The sequence below is a fragment of the Poecile atricapillus genome, chromosome 2 (assembly GCF_030490865.1).
Source record: "Poecile atricapillus isolate bPoeAtr1 chromosome 2, bPoeAtr1.hap1, whole genome shotgun sequence".
Taxonomy (NCBI): domain Eukaryota; kingdom Metazoa; phylum Chordata; class Aves; order Passeriformes; family Paridae; genus Poecile; species Poecile atricapillus.
The window spans coordinates 49954985-49966042 of NC_081250.1; the positions used below are offsets into that span (position 1 = coordinate 49954985).

Below are 11058 nucleotides of genomic sequence, written 5' to 3' on the forward strand. Positions count from 1 at the left end.
AATAAAGGTATTTTAAGAGAAATTACAAAATTTACAATGTTCAGTTCCTCTGTATTATTATAAAACACTGAGTTACATGCAGTGTGAAAAGTTTTAGCTCATCTTATTTTCAAGGGAGTTAAATTCACCTCATTATGAGAAAAGGCAGAGATTTATGCATTCATTCCTCCCTTCCAAAAGTTGTCTTTGGGTGGTAAAAAATTCTGTGCAGATTTTTTTTTTAAAAAAGAAAAAAGCAGAAGTGAGTATGTGTAATTTGGCAGTAATTTAAGACCAAGTTGTGTAAATTCGGTGTAAATTTTGGGTGGTTAATACTGTATCTTCCTAACGATGACTTCATTTAGGCTTCAATGTTCTCCCCACACCCCCTCCTCCGTGTTTTACAGCTCTGATCAATGATATCTAAAGCACTGTAATTAATACACTCCTACTTTACTTCATGTGCCAATGGTACAGTTGCCAGCTGAAAAAAATAAAACAAAGCCTGGACATGTTCTTCACAGTTAGAAAGACTCTAAAATTCACATTTGTGTTTGAATTTAAACACAATATATGGAAGGAACTTGGAATTGCAGTTTTCACACTTTTCTTACTTAAATTATACATGATTTTGCTCACTAAAAGCCTTTTTAACTGATGTGGTTTATCTGTATGCCTGAATATAGGGATTTTTCTATAATATTAATATTCCTCAGAAGAAAACCAAGAAACTTGGAGTGTGCCACTTTTTCCCTTCTCTCTGCCTATTTTTTACCAGTTCTTTAACATTTTCTTTATTTCTTCCTTTCAGCTTTACCTTTGTCTTCCTTGAACAAACAATTCCAGTAGCTTTTGACAGGTATCTCCCTACAATAATGCCATAGCTAATACAAAAAATCCCAAATAACCCACACCAGACCCCAACATATACATGTTGCCTCATAAACAAAGGCAAGATCTACATTCAACAAAGTTTGCTGTTGTATTCTACACAAGCAAACTTTCCCTTTTGCAATTTCAGCCAAAGTAAACACTGGTCAATATTTAGAACCCCACCTACAGTAAGTTTCATGGTTGTTTTACTGCATCAACATCAATTTGGAAAACAGTGCATGGGACTACATCCTTAAGTACTATGTAGGTAAAACTTCTCAGTTTTGCTTGGCCGTCTTCAGAGTTCAGTTTGCTGTTGATGAAGTAATTCTTATGCACAAAGTTTGTGGATTTCTCCTAAACTGAAATGTCCTTTTTAACCTAAGGTCTTGCATATTCCTGTGTCAAAAACATGATGCAGACCCTACAGTATATTTTAACTGAGCCTGCAGTTAATGTGCTTCACAGCTTCTTCAAACACTGATTATGCTCAGGCTTTACACTTTGGAAAAAGGAATGCTGCAGATTAGGAAACAAAGAAAATCAAGTCAAGATATGGGTGCAATAGAAGGAAGAAAGTTTTACAAAAGTGTAGTGGGTTTATGTGACCAGTTTTTGGTAGTGGCAGGGAGTTCTGTAAGAAGCTGGCTGCAGCTTCCCCCAAGTCCAAGATACCCAATGCCAGCCGGCTCCAGGATGGATCTGCCACTGGCCAAGCCTGTGCCAAGCAGAGAGGGCAGTAACATCTCTGTGAGCACATATTTAAGAAGGAAAATAAAATTATTGCACAGATGTAATTGCACTCAGAGAAGAGAGGAATGAGAATATGTGAGAGAAACTCTACAGACATCAAGGTCAGTGGAGGACGAGGCACTGGAGCGGAGATTCCCCCGCCGCCGGTGTGAAGACCACAGTGAAACACAACTGTGCCCCTGCAGCCCATGGAGGACCACCGGGATGCAGAGACCCACGTGCAGACCATGGAAGCCCACAGGGGTGCAAATTTCCACCTGCAGCCCAAGGAGGAGACCCGTGTCAGGGCAGGTTCCTCCTCCTGAAAGGAACCCGCAGACCCATGGAGAGAGGAGCTTATGCTGGAGCAGGTTTCCTGGCAGGACTTATGACCCTGTGAGGAAACCCACACTGGAGCAGGTTGCACCTGAAGGACTGCACCCTGTGGAAAGAGACCCACATTGAAGCAGTCCATGAAGAGCTGTAGCCCATGGGAAGGACTGATGCAAGATAACTTTATGGAGAACTGTCTCCCGTGGGAAGATCCCATATCAGAGCAGGGGAAGGACTCTTCTCCCCAAGCAGTGTTAGAAACAGCCTGTGGTGAACTCACCGTACCTCAGACCGTCTCCCTGTGCTGCTGGTGGGCAGGAGTAGAGCCCAAGAAGGAGGGAGAGGTGGGGGGAAGGTGTTTTCAATATTTTCCTTTTCATTAACCTGCTCTGATTTTGATTAATAATAAATTCAGTTAATTTGCCCAAGTCCAATCTGTTTTGCCCATGATAGTAATCAATGAGGGATCTGTCCCTGTCCTTGTTTCAACTCACGAGCCTTTCATTGTATTTTTCCTCTCCTGTCTACTTGAGGGGAGTGATAGAATGGCTTTGGTGGATACCTGGCATCCAGACAGGGTCAAACCACCACAGTAAGATAAAGAGCCTTGAGTATTCCCACATTCTCTCTGGCTTAAATCATATATATGATACAACCTGCATAATAAACCCAAACAAAAATCAAAACAAGCAAGAAAGCAAGACTAAACAAAGCCCAATGAAACCCAAATAAACATAGATAATGAAGGACAATGCACATGAAGAAATCTTGAATCAGTCAGAAAGAAGCAGAAAAGGAAAATGAGGGAGGACAAACTATGAAAACTGCTAGATACCCAATATGCCAAGCAAAAGACAGAGTAATACACCTGTTTTCTTAGAAAGGGAAAAAGAAGAAAAAAAAAAAAAGGAAAAAGAAAAATCCAACAGCAGCAGGGAGTTAAATCCAATGCAATTCAGAAAGAACAAACACACAGGGCTGGAAACTCTGAAATACCTTGGGCCAGTTTAGAGACATTAATGATCCTGCAAGGACAATTCTTACACACAACTGTTTTCCCAAAAGATCTTATCAGACATCAAAACTTCAACTAAATCCAACTTAATAAGCTAAAACATCATAATCCTACTGATCTTCAACAAGAAAACATTAGTGTTGTCTTACAGTTTGCTTCACACACAGCATGACCTCCACCAGAACGTCTAGGGTAAGCCTCTGATCCCTAACACAAATCCCCAACATTTCAACAGTACTCAATGCATCACAACACACACTTCCATACTGCCCTGTTAAAGACACAAACAGGAATTTTCACCTGCAATAATTTTTCAACGGTTTTTCCATGCTCTTGGAAGGCAGCAGTTCTTACCAATAACTTTAAAACCATTAACATGTTGCTAAAAAGTGAAAACCAATTCTGGCTGGAATCTCTTCCCAACAGCTTGCTAATTTTACAACTTCTTCCCTCTTGTTACTTGTGCAAGAGCTCAGTTGGTCAAGGCAATCCAGTTTGCCACTTCAATTTATATATAAAGATGATAGTCACACCGACTAATCTTGCAAACAGTGATATTTTCAGACATTCCAATGTACCACAAGAGCACAGCTTAAATACTGAAGAGCTTCCTCCCATATTCACCTTCATACTAATGTTTCATTCTGAAGTGACAAATAATGGACCAATCAAGGACTGTTGCAATTACTTACATTCATTTCCTGCATGTGACAAAATCACAACCTGTGAAAGCTGGTCCCTCTATTTTCTTCTTTTCCTTTTAAATCGTGTCTACATTAAGTATCGGAATACGTGCTAGTGATCTTGATTCCTACTGTGGTGTAATGCTGCAAACACTGCTGGCAATGAACAGTAGAACTCTCATATTTTATTCTAGATGCCTAATACAATCAGCCCAAAAAAGAATGAGAGCTTTCTCATTGAATTCTAGAAAGGGATTCATATGCAATTTTTCTGGTTCAGCTATGAAGTCTGAATTCTAGCAGTCTTAACTTACAGCAAAGTATTTATACCTCACAAAAAGTTAGTTCTGCTTAAATTCAGTATCATTTTCAGCAAGTTTTTAATCAGTTTTGATCTCCAATGACTGCTGCAGGCACCCTTGGTATAGAAGTGAAACAATTTAACTTAATTTTGTAAAAGTTAAAGTTGCCACACATTTCTAACACCCACATTTAAATTCTCCTTCTTGTTGATTAGGCTTGCACCACTAAGTTTTAAAGCTAAGCGTCCATTAGAATCTAACAAAATCAAGTTAACTACTTAAGGATATAAACTTTGGTTTTATGCAACTCCTATTAGTGATGGCATCCTAGCATAAGCACACTTTCAGAAATAACGAAACTTTTTCAAAGTTATCTCAGAAAAAAAAGATTGTAAGAGAACAGTCCATTTTCTTAAGAAGAAAATGCAAACATTCTAAAAAAGCATTTTCAATTGTACAGCGAAAAGTTTATCCTTTGGGTACCCAGAAGCAAGCAGAGCATTTGCCAATGAAATTATTACTAACAGCTAACAAAGAACTATTTCCTAAAATACTCTTTTTTCCCCTAATTCAGTCCTTTAAACTTTAGAAAAAATTTCCAAGTGACAGTCTCCACTGCCAGTGAGACTAGAGGAGCTTGCAAATTTACATATGCAATTAAGTTTAAATTACAGAGCAAAATACGGTGAACTAAGGTCACACCACCAGCCTAAGTTCTGAACTCTAATCCCCATTAAGATATTGTCCAACCTGAAACAAAGAGCAACAAAAAGCCAAGTTACATCAAATACATATTAAAAATACAAGAAGTTTTTGAGTTCAGTTATGGCTGAAATTGCCTTACTAATTACCCAAATTTTTGTAGGTCCCTGCTTCAAATTAAAAAACTTCACCTTTGTCTACCTTGAATATAAATGAATCAAATACATCTGGGTCTCAGTAGCAAAGCCACTCATCTCCAATAAAATGGGAGAAGCATGTGCATATCTTCAAAAGATAAGTACATTACCAGAGCAGAGTGAGAAGCTCCCTGCACTGCAGAAACTTTCCATCATCATGATCCTCACCATCTTACATGAAAATCCATTTCTTCTGCACATTAACACCAAGCTTGAGACATACAGCAACATAAACTAGAGCAAATCTAATGAAATCCAAAGACAAGAATTTTATATCACCTTGAGGTACTTTTAATTTTAAGAAAAGCAGAAGTCAATTATATTGAACTAATATTCAAATCTAGCACATAACTACAAAGATGTCAGAGAAAATATATTTTCTTAATCCTTTACTCTTAGTCCTGCTGTCAAGCAATGCCTTGTATCCACTAGACAAAACTAAAGCAGGGAACCTTTTGACTCCAAAACCAGAACATTCCAAAGGAGAAGAAAAGGAGATAATATAATTTTTTTTTTTCCTGAGATTTTGGAAGAACATCACATTGAAGTTACACTGTTTATTCAAAAACCATACAACAGTTTGGGTTGAAAGGCATCTTTAAACACCACCTAAGTAACCACCCCTCTGCCACAAACATCTGGCACTAGATCAGGATGCTCAAAGCCACATCCAAACTAGCCTTGAACATTGCCAGAAACGAGGCATACACAACTTCTCTGGCTCTCTGTTCCAATGCCTCACGACCCACCACAGTAAAGAATTCCTGTCTAAACCTATCTAAATCTACCCTCCTTCCCTTTAAAATTTATGTCCTTTGTCCTGTCACTACAGACCTTTGTAAAGTCTCTCTCCATCTTTCTTGTAATCCCCCTTTATACAGTGAATGAAAACTTCAATAAGGTCACCCTGGAACCTTCTCTTCTGCAGGCTGAACAACCCAAACTCTCCCTGCTACAGGAGAGGTGTTCCATCACTGATTACTTTTGCGGCTCTCCCCTGGATCTGCTCCAATAGATGTATGTCATTCTTGTGCTGGGTGCCACAGTGTTGGATGCAGTGCTCCAGGTAAGGTCACCAGAGAGCAAAACAGAGGGTGAGAATCACCTGCTTCTATTTACAAGCTCAGGATACAACCAGCAAAGAAAGTAGTGCAGTTTTGGAGAGAAAGAGACACCTCTGGCAAAAATTTATATGACTCTATATGCATTCCCTGAAGTGCAAAATGAAATTACTATTCCTACGAATTTTCCTATTTTCACAGTAGCCTTCATTCATTTTACTAAGGCTCACAGATAAAGAAAGATTTGAAAAACACTGCATTAAATAAAGTGGAATGTAATCAATGTTTAGTAAAAAAAAAAAATATGTATTTGATTTTGACTTGTATCATTTATAAGAGGTAAGGCAGCAACAGGAAGAAGTTCTCTCTTGTGACATTGGAGGTTCTGTGGGTAACGAGAAAACTGACAGAACTATCCACTGGGACACAGATAATTTCCTAAAGCAGCGCTCTTTCCAGAAGCTGGGATAGTGCAAGGAGTGTTTAAACATGTGGTTACATTAAAGGCTACAAGTTACAGCACTACAGCAGGGCACATCAGCTCAGAGCAATTTTATTACCAAGTCATTTAGTCATGTCTGTAACAGGTCTGGACTGCAGCACTGTAGAAACAGGAACAGTCAATCTGTTTTTGTTCTAGTAGCTCTTCTATTGAAAAATCTACAATTCTTACAATAAAACAGTAAGTTACTCATGTAGACAAGCTCAACATGTCTCTATAATTTTCCAATCATTATATTTTCTTATTGAAAATTCTGCTTTATCAAGCAAGAGAAACTCAGTGGTCTCCATAACAAACCAAGAAAAAAAATAGTTTAAGTTTGCTTGCTGTATAGATTATAATTTGTAACCAGACCTCTGAATGTTGGTTCCAACAACCACTTCTTTACACGGAGATAAGCTTGAAAGATACAGTTAACTAAAATTTTTCTATTAATGTACTCTTACCTATAAAACATGCTAGCACCTAAGTATTCTGTTTAAAATGAGATCATGCATTCCTAAAGCATATGCAGAATTTCCAAGGCTATGTTTTCCATATTCTTCTTCCTTCCAGGTCTGTGAAGCAGGAAGACTGCATCAATCTGCAGGCTGCTATGACTGCCTGTGCACATCCTCCTGATATCCCATCCAAGTGAGACATCTGCCCTGTCTTCTTTCTGATGCACAGAGACAGACCCTGTTGGACAGCATGGGAAGTACAACAGCGGAGTTGGTAACACACTGACCTCTCTCACTAGGAAATCCCTCACTTCATGCTCTTAACACAAATTTTTTATGTTGAGAGTAGTGTAAGTGCAAGTGGAGCATCTTTAAAGCTGTTTCATTCACTAGAATTTTGTGGGGTTTTTTAGTAATTAAAAAAAAAAAAATCAGACTTCAGTGGCAAGAGAGAAAATTCCAGGTATTCCCAATTCAGGCAACCACAGGCACCTGGGATATGACTCATCATTAAGTCAGGCCCTACTGAAATAATTGTAACTACACAAAACTAGGCACTACTTAAGAAATACAACAGATGAAAAGCAGTATTCCGTGATCTTAACATTTAAGTTGTAGGATAATGCTTTTTAAGCTGAGTATCTGAGAACTTTCTCTAAGGACTCAGTATTGTTTTCATAATAATACATCTAAGATAATACATAATAATGCACCAAGACTACAAATAAGTTAAATGAAAAAAGGAGGCACCCCCTCAAATCAGTACCCAAATAAGGATGTGCATCCATTTAGCTTAAATGAATTTAGGTTATTTAAATTAAAGCAATGTGATTTTCTCATGCCAGCAGTTTGTGTAGAAGGCCCAAGTTTTAAGGCCAGTTCAAACCAACATACAAAGGAGTAAGGTGGAAGAAGAATCATTTCACTAAACCACCACATTATTTTGTCAGCCAAGGAGCAGAACACATATGCCTAATTTAGGTGCCCAAACTAAGACTGTTTTCTATGTGATACCTGGATCAGCAATGGAAGCTTCCTCCAGAGACATTGTTAACACAAGGCACTGAACCGAGATTCTAGAGTTAGGTGTACAGATTACCCCTGAGATCAAATGTGTTCACCATGCCTCCATGGGCCAAGTGTGTCCAGTGTTTAAACTGCACCTCAAATATGTGGTCACGGGGTGACCGTGAAATGCAACCAATCTTAAAATCAAAGCAAAAAGACAGGCACAAAATAAGAAGTTGGACAACAAATACTAAAAACAAGTTACAAAGCAGATGGAGAAGACCTCTTTCTGATCAAGTCACCATCAGAGACACAAAGTGCCAATGCCACATGGACACCTAACCATCAACACACAATATTACAGCAGCTCATTTTGAGTAAAAGCTACATACAGTAGTACCTGTATAGTATTTTACTGCTTCACAATGAGGAGACATCCCAAATACACTCCATATCAATTGAGTACCAATTCACAATATGGTATTACAAACATTATTTGGCCTAATTCAATCTATGTACCCACCAGGTATTTCTGGTCCCTGTGGACTATTCCTCCCAGTCCTGCCAAAAGGATTCCCAATACAGAGTTTTTTCTCCCTGAGTAGCATCAGGGCATGTGACTGTATCAGGGCTGAGGTATGTGATTATATATGCACACATATGCCAAGGGAAAGGTTGCTGAGGAAGTCAGTAAAAAAGCAAAACAAAACAAAGTAAAACAAGTAAGTCATCTCTGCCTTTTCAGTGCTTAGCTCCACCCCAGCTGAAACCAGAACACAAGTATTCAGAAAGGAATTTTACCCTAGGTTCTCTCCTCAAAGGCATAGCTAGAGGATTTAAATACAAAGTGGGGGAGATAGCATATGAATCTGCAAAGGAAAGGAGTACATGGAAAGAAAAGAGTATTAGGTGAGATCACAAGGAAGATTTTAATGACAGGAAAGTAAGATCAGAAGAGCAAAAAAACATGAAGAAGGAAATGGTTACTGGGAAAAAGAGAACAGAAAGGGGAAAGGTAACAGAGGGATAATGATGGTACTGGAATTTAACTTCAAGAGGAAACAAGAAGGATGGGGAAAGGATCCCAATCAAGACACAGTTTGCAGTGGCAAAGTTACTGGGAAACAAATGAGCTGGTTATTTGAAACAACAAAAAATGCAGGACTAGTCATCTGGATAGAGACAATAAATACACAGACAAACAAAAGGTTACAGGGGGCACCTTCTCTGGTAAGGCCACAACAGTAGGTGGCAACAAGGGGAAGCCCGGTGCACAGTCCTTGAGAGCAAGAGCAACCTAGAGAAGGTGACAAAGATGAACGGTGGCAAATATCCCTCAGCCACGATGGTACTGGGAGCACTAGGGAATTTCTCTAGGTAGAACCGAAAAGCTCCTAGACAGACCTGAGTATCACTAGGGTTATGAGGGTTTCTGGGATACAATAGGGTGAAAGGAAGCAGCACAGAAAAGGACAGGGAGGACACTGAGCAAGTGAACACCCCAAAACAGTGCCCGGCGAAGTTACGGACAAAAGCTCACAGGAAAAAAAGAGGGCAGAGGCGTGGGACGAGCAGGGCCTGGGATGGCTGAGGTGGGCAGTCCCGGGGTCGAGGGGAGCACAGCGAGGGCTGCGGGAGGACGGCCCGAGGTCTGAGAGCCGCCAGGGCGGGACGGAAAGGCTGGGGCAGCCACCGAGACGCCCTGGCCATGCGGGGGCCGCGGTCACGGGGGAAGGCCGGGGAAGGACGGAGAGAGGGAGGGAGGAAGCGAGCAGCCCCCCGGCGGCCGGGCAGATCCTGCGGGGCTAGGGCAGCCAGCGGGGCGCTCCCGCACCCCGGCGGGGGCGATGCGTTCTGAGTGCGCAGTTCGCGGCCTCCCCGCTCCGGCCCGGCCCGCGGCTCCGGGGCCGGATCCACGAGCGGGCCGGGCTGCCACCACCGCCGCCCCCGCGCTCCGGGGCCGGGAGCGCGCCCGAGAGAAGAAAGGCAGGCGGGCTGGCAGGCGGGCGGGCCGGGCCCGACCGCCCCTTCCCCCGTTCCCCGCGGCGTGACTCAGTGCCGGGCCCCGCGCCGCCGCCTTCGCGTCCTGCCGGGCCGGGTCAGGCTGGGCCGGGCCTCGCTGCGACACAACGCCGCGGCCTCCCCGCACTCACCAGCATCGCGCGTCCCGCAGAGTCAGGGCCACGTCCGCCCGCCCCTTCCGCCTCCGCCGGGCCCGGATCCGCCGCCGCCGCCGCCTCCCCCCGGCGCGGCCCGGGGATCGCGGAGGCGCCGCCCCTCGCTATCGCCCCGCCCCGGCTCACGGCGGGCGGGGGAAGCGGGGCAAGCGGGGCTGCGGCTGCCCGCGCCGACAGGGCCCGGTGGGGCTGGGGCTTGGTCTCTGCCTCTGGCGGAGCCTGGCCGCCCGCATGAGCTGCTCGGCGGGGGAGGCCGGCCGGCCGGCACACCGCCATCTCCTTGTCTGCCAGGCCCTGCCCTGCCCTGCCCGTTGCGCCGACCCCTCCCCGAGTTAGGCCAGTGCCTGAAGAGCTGAAGAGTGAGCTGAAAGACTTGGGAGTGATGATTGATGAAACATCCAACATGAGCCGGCAAGTGTGCGCTCCTCAGGCCAGAAAGCCAGTCCAACTTGGGCTGCATCAAAAGCAGCGCTGGGGCCAGCAGGGCGAGGGAGGTAGTTCTGCCCCTCTGCTCTGGGTGAGACCCTAGCTGGAGTGCTGTGTACACTTCTGGTGTCCCCAACAGAAGGACACGGAGCTGTTGGAGAAAGCCAAAAGGAGTCCATTAAGTTGATAAAAGGACTGGAGCACCTTTCCTATGAACACAGGCTGAGAAAGCTGGGGCTGTTCAGCCTGGAGAAGAGAAGGTTGTGTGGAGACCTCAACAAGCTTCCATTGTCTGAAGAATCCTAGTGGGAAGCTTGGAGAGGGGCTCTTTGTCAGGAACTGTAGTGATAGGACACAGAGTAATGGGTAGAAATTCAACGAAGGGAATTTTAAGTTAGATATTTGGAAGAAGTTCTTTACTGTTAGGGTCGTGAGATGCTGGAACAAGCGAATAAATTGTCCAGGGTTGTGGATGCCCCAACCCTGACAGTATTCAAGGCCAGGTTGGAGAAGGCCTTGAGCAGCCTGGTCTAGGGGGAGGTGTCCCTGCACAAGGCTGGTGGTGTTGGGACTAGATGATCTTTGAGATCCATTCCAAACACTTAACATGGTTATGTTACATTACATA

At 43.2% G+C, this 11058-nt stretch overlaps 1 protein-coding gene across 2 annotated transcripts in view; it reads right to left on the reverse strand.

Moving 5' to 3' along the window:
* Positions 1-10122, reverse strand: part of CUL1 (cullin 1) — a 53897-nt gene extending 43775 nt beyond the window's left edge. For both annotated transcript variants that reach the window (XM_058831775.1, XM_058831773.1), the window contains exon 1: positions 9981-10122. The gene's annotated coding sequence lies outside the window, so the exon portion shown is untranslated. The remainder of the gene's footprint in view (positions 1-9980) is intronic.
* Positions 10123-11058: the final 936 nt, after the last annotated feature.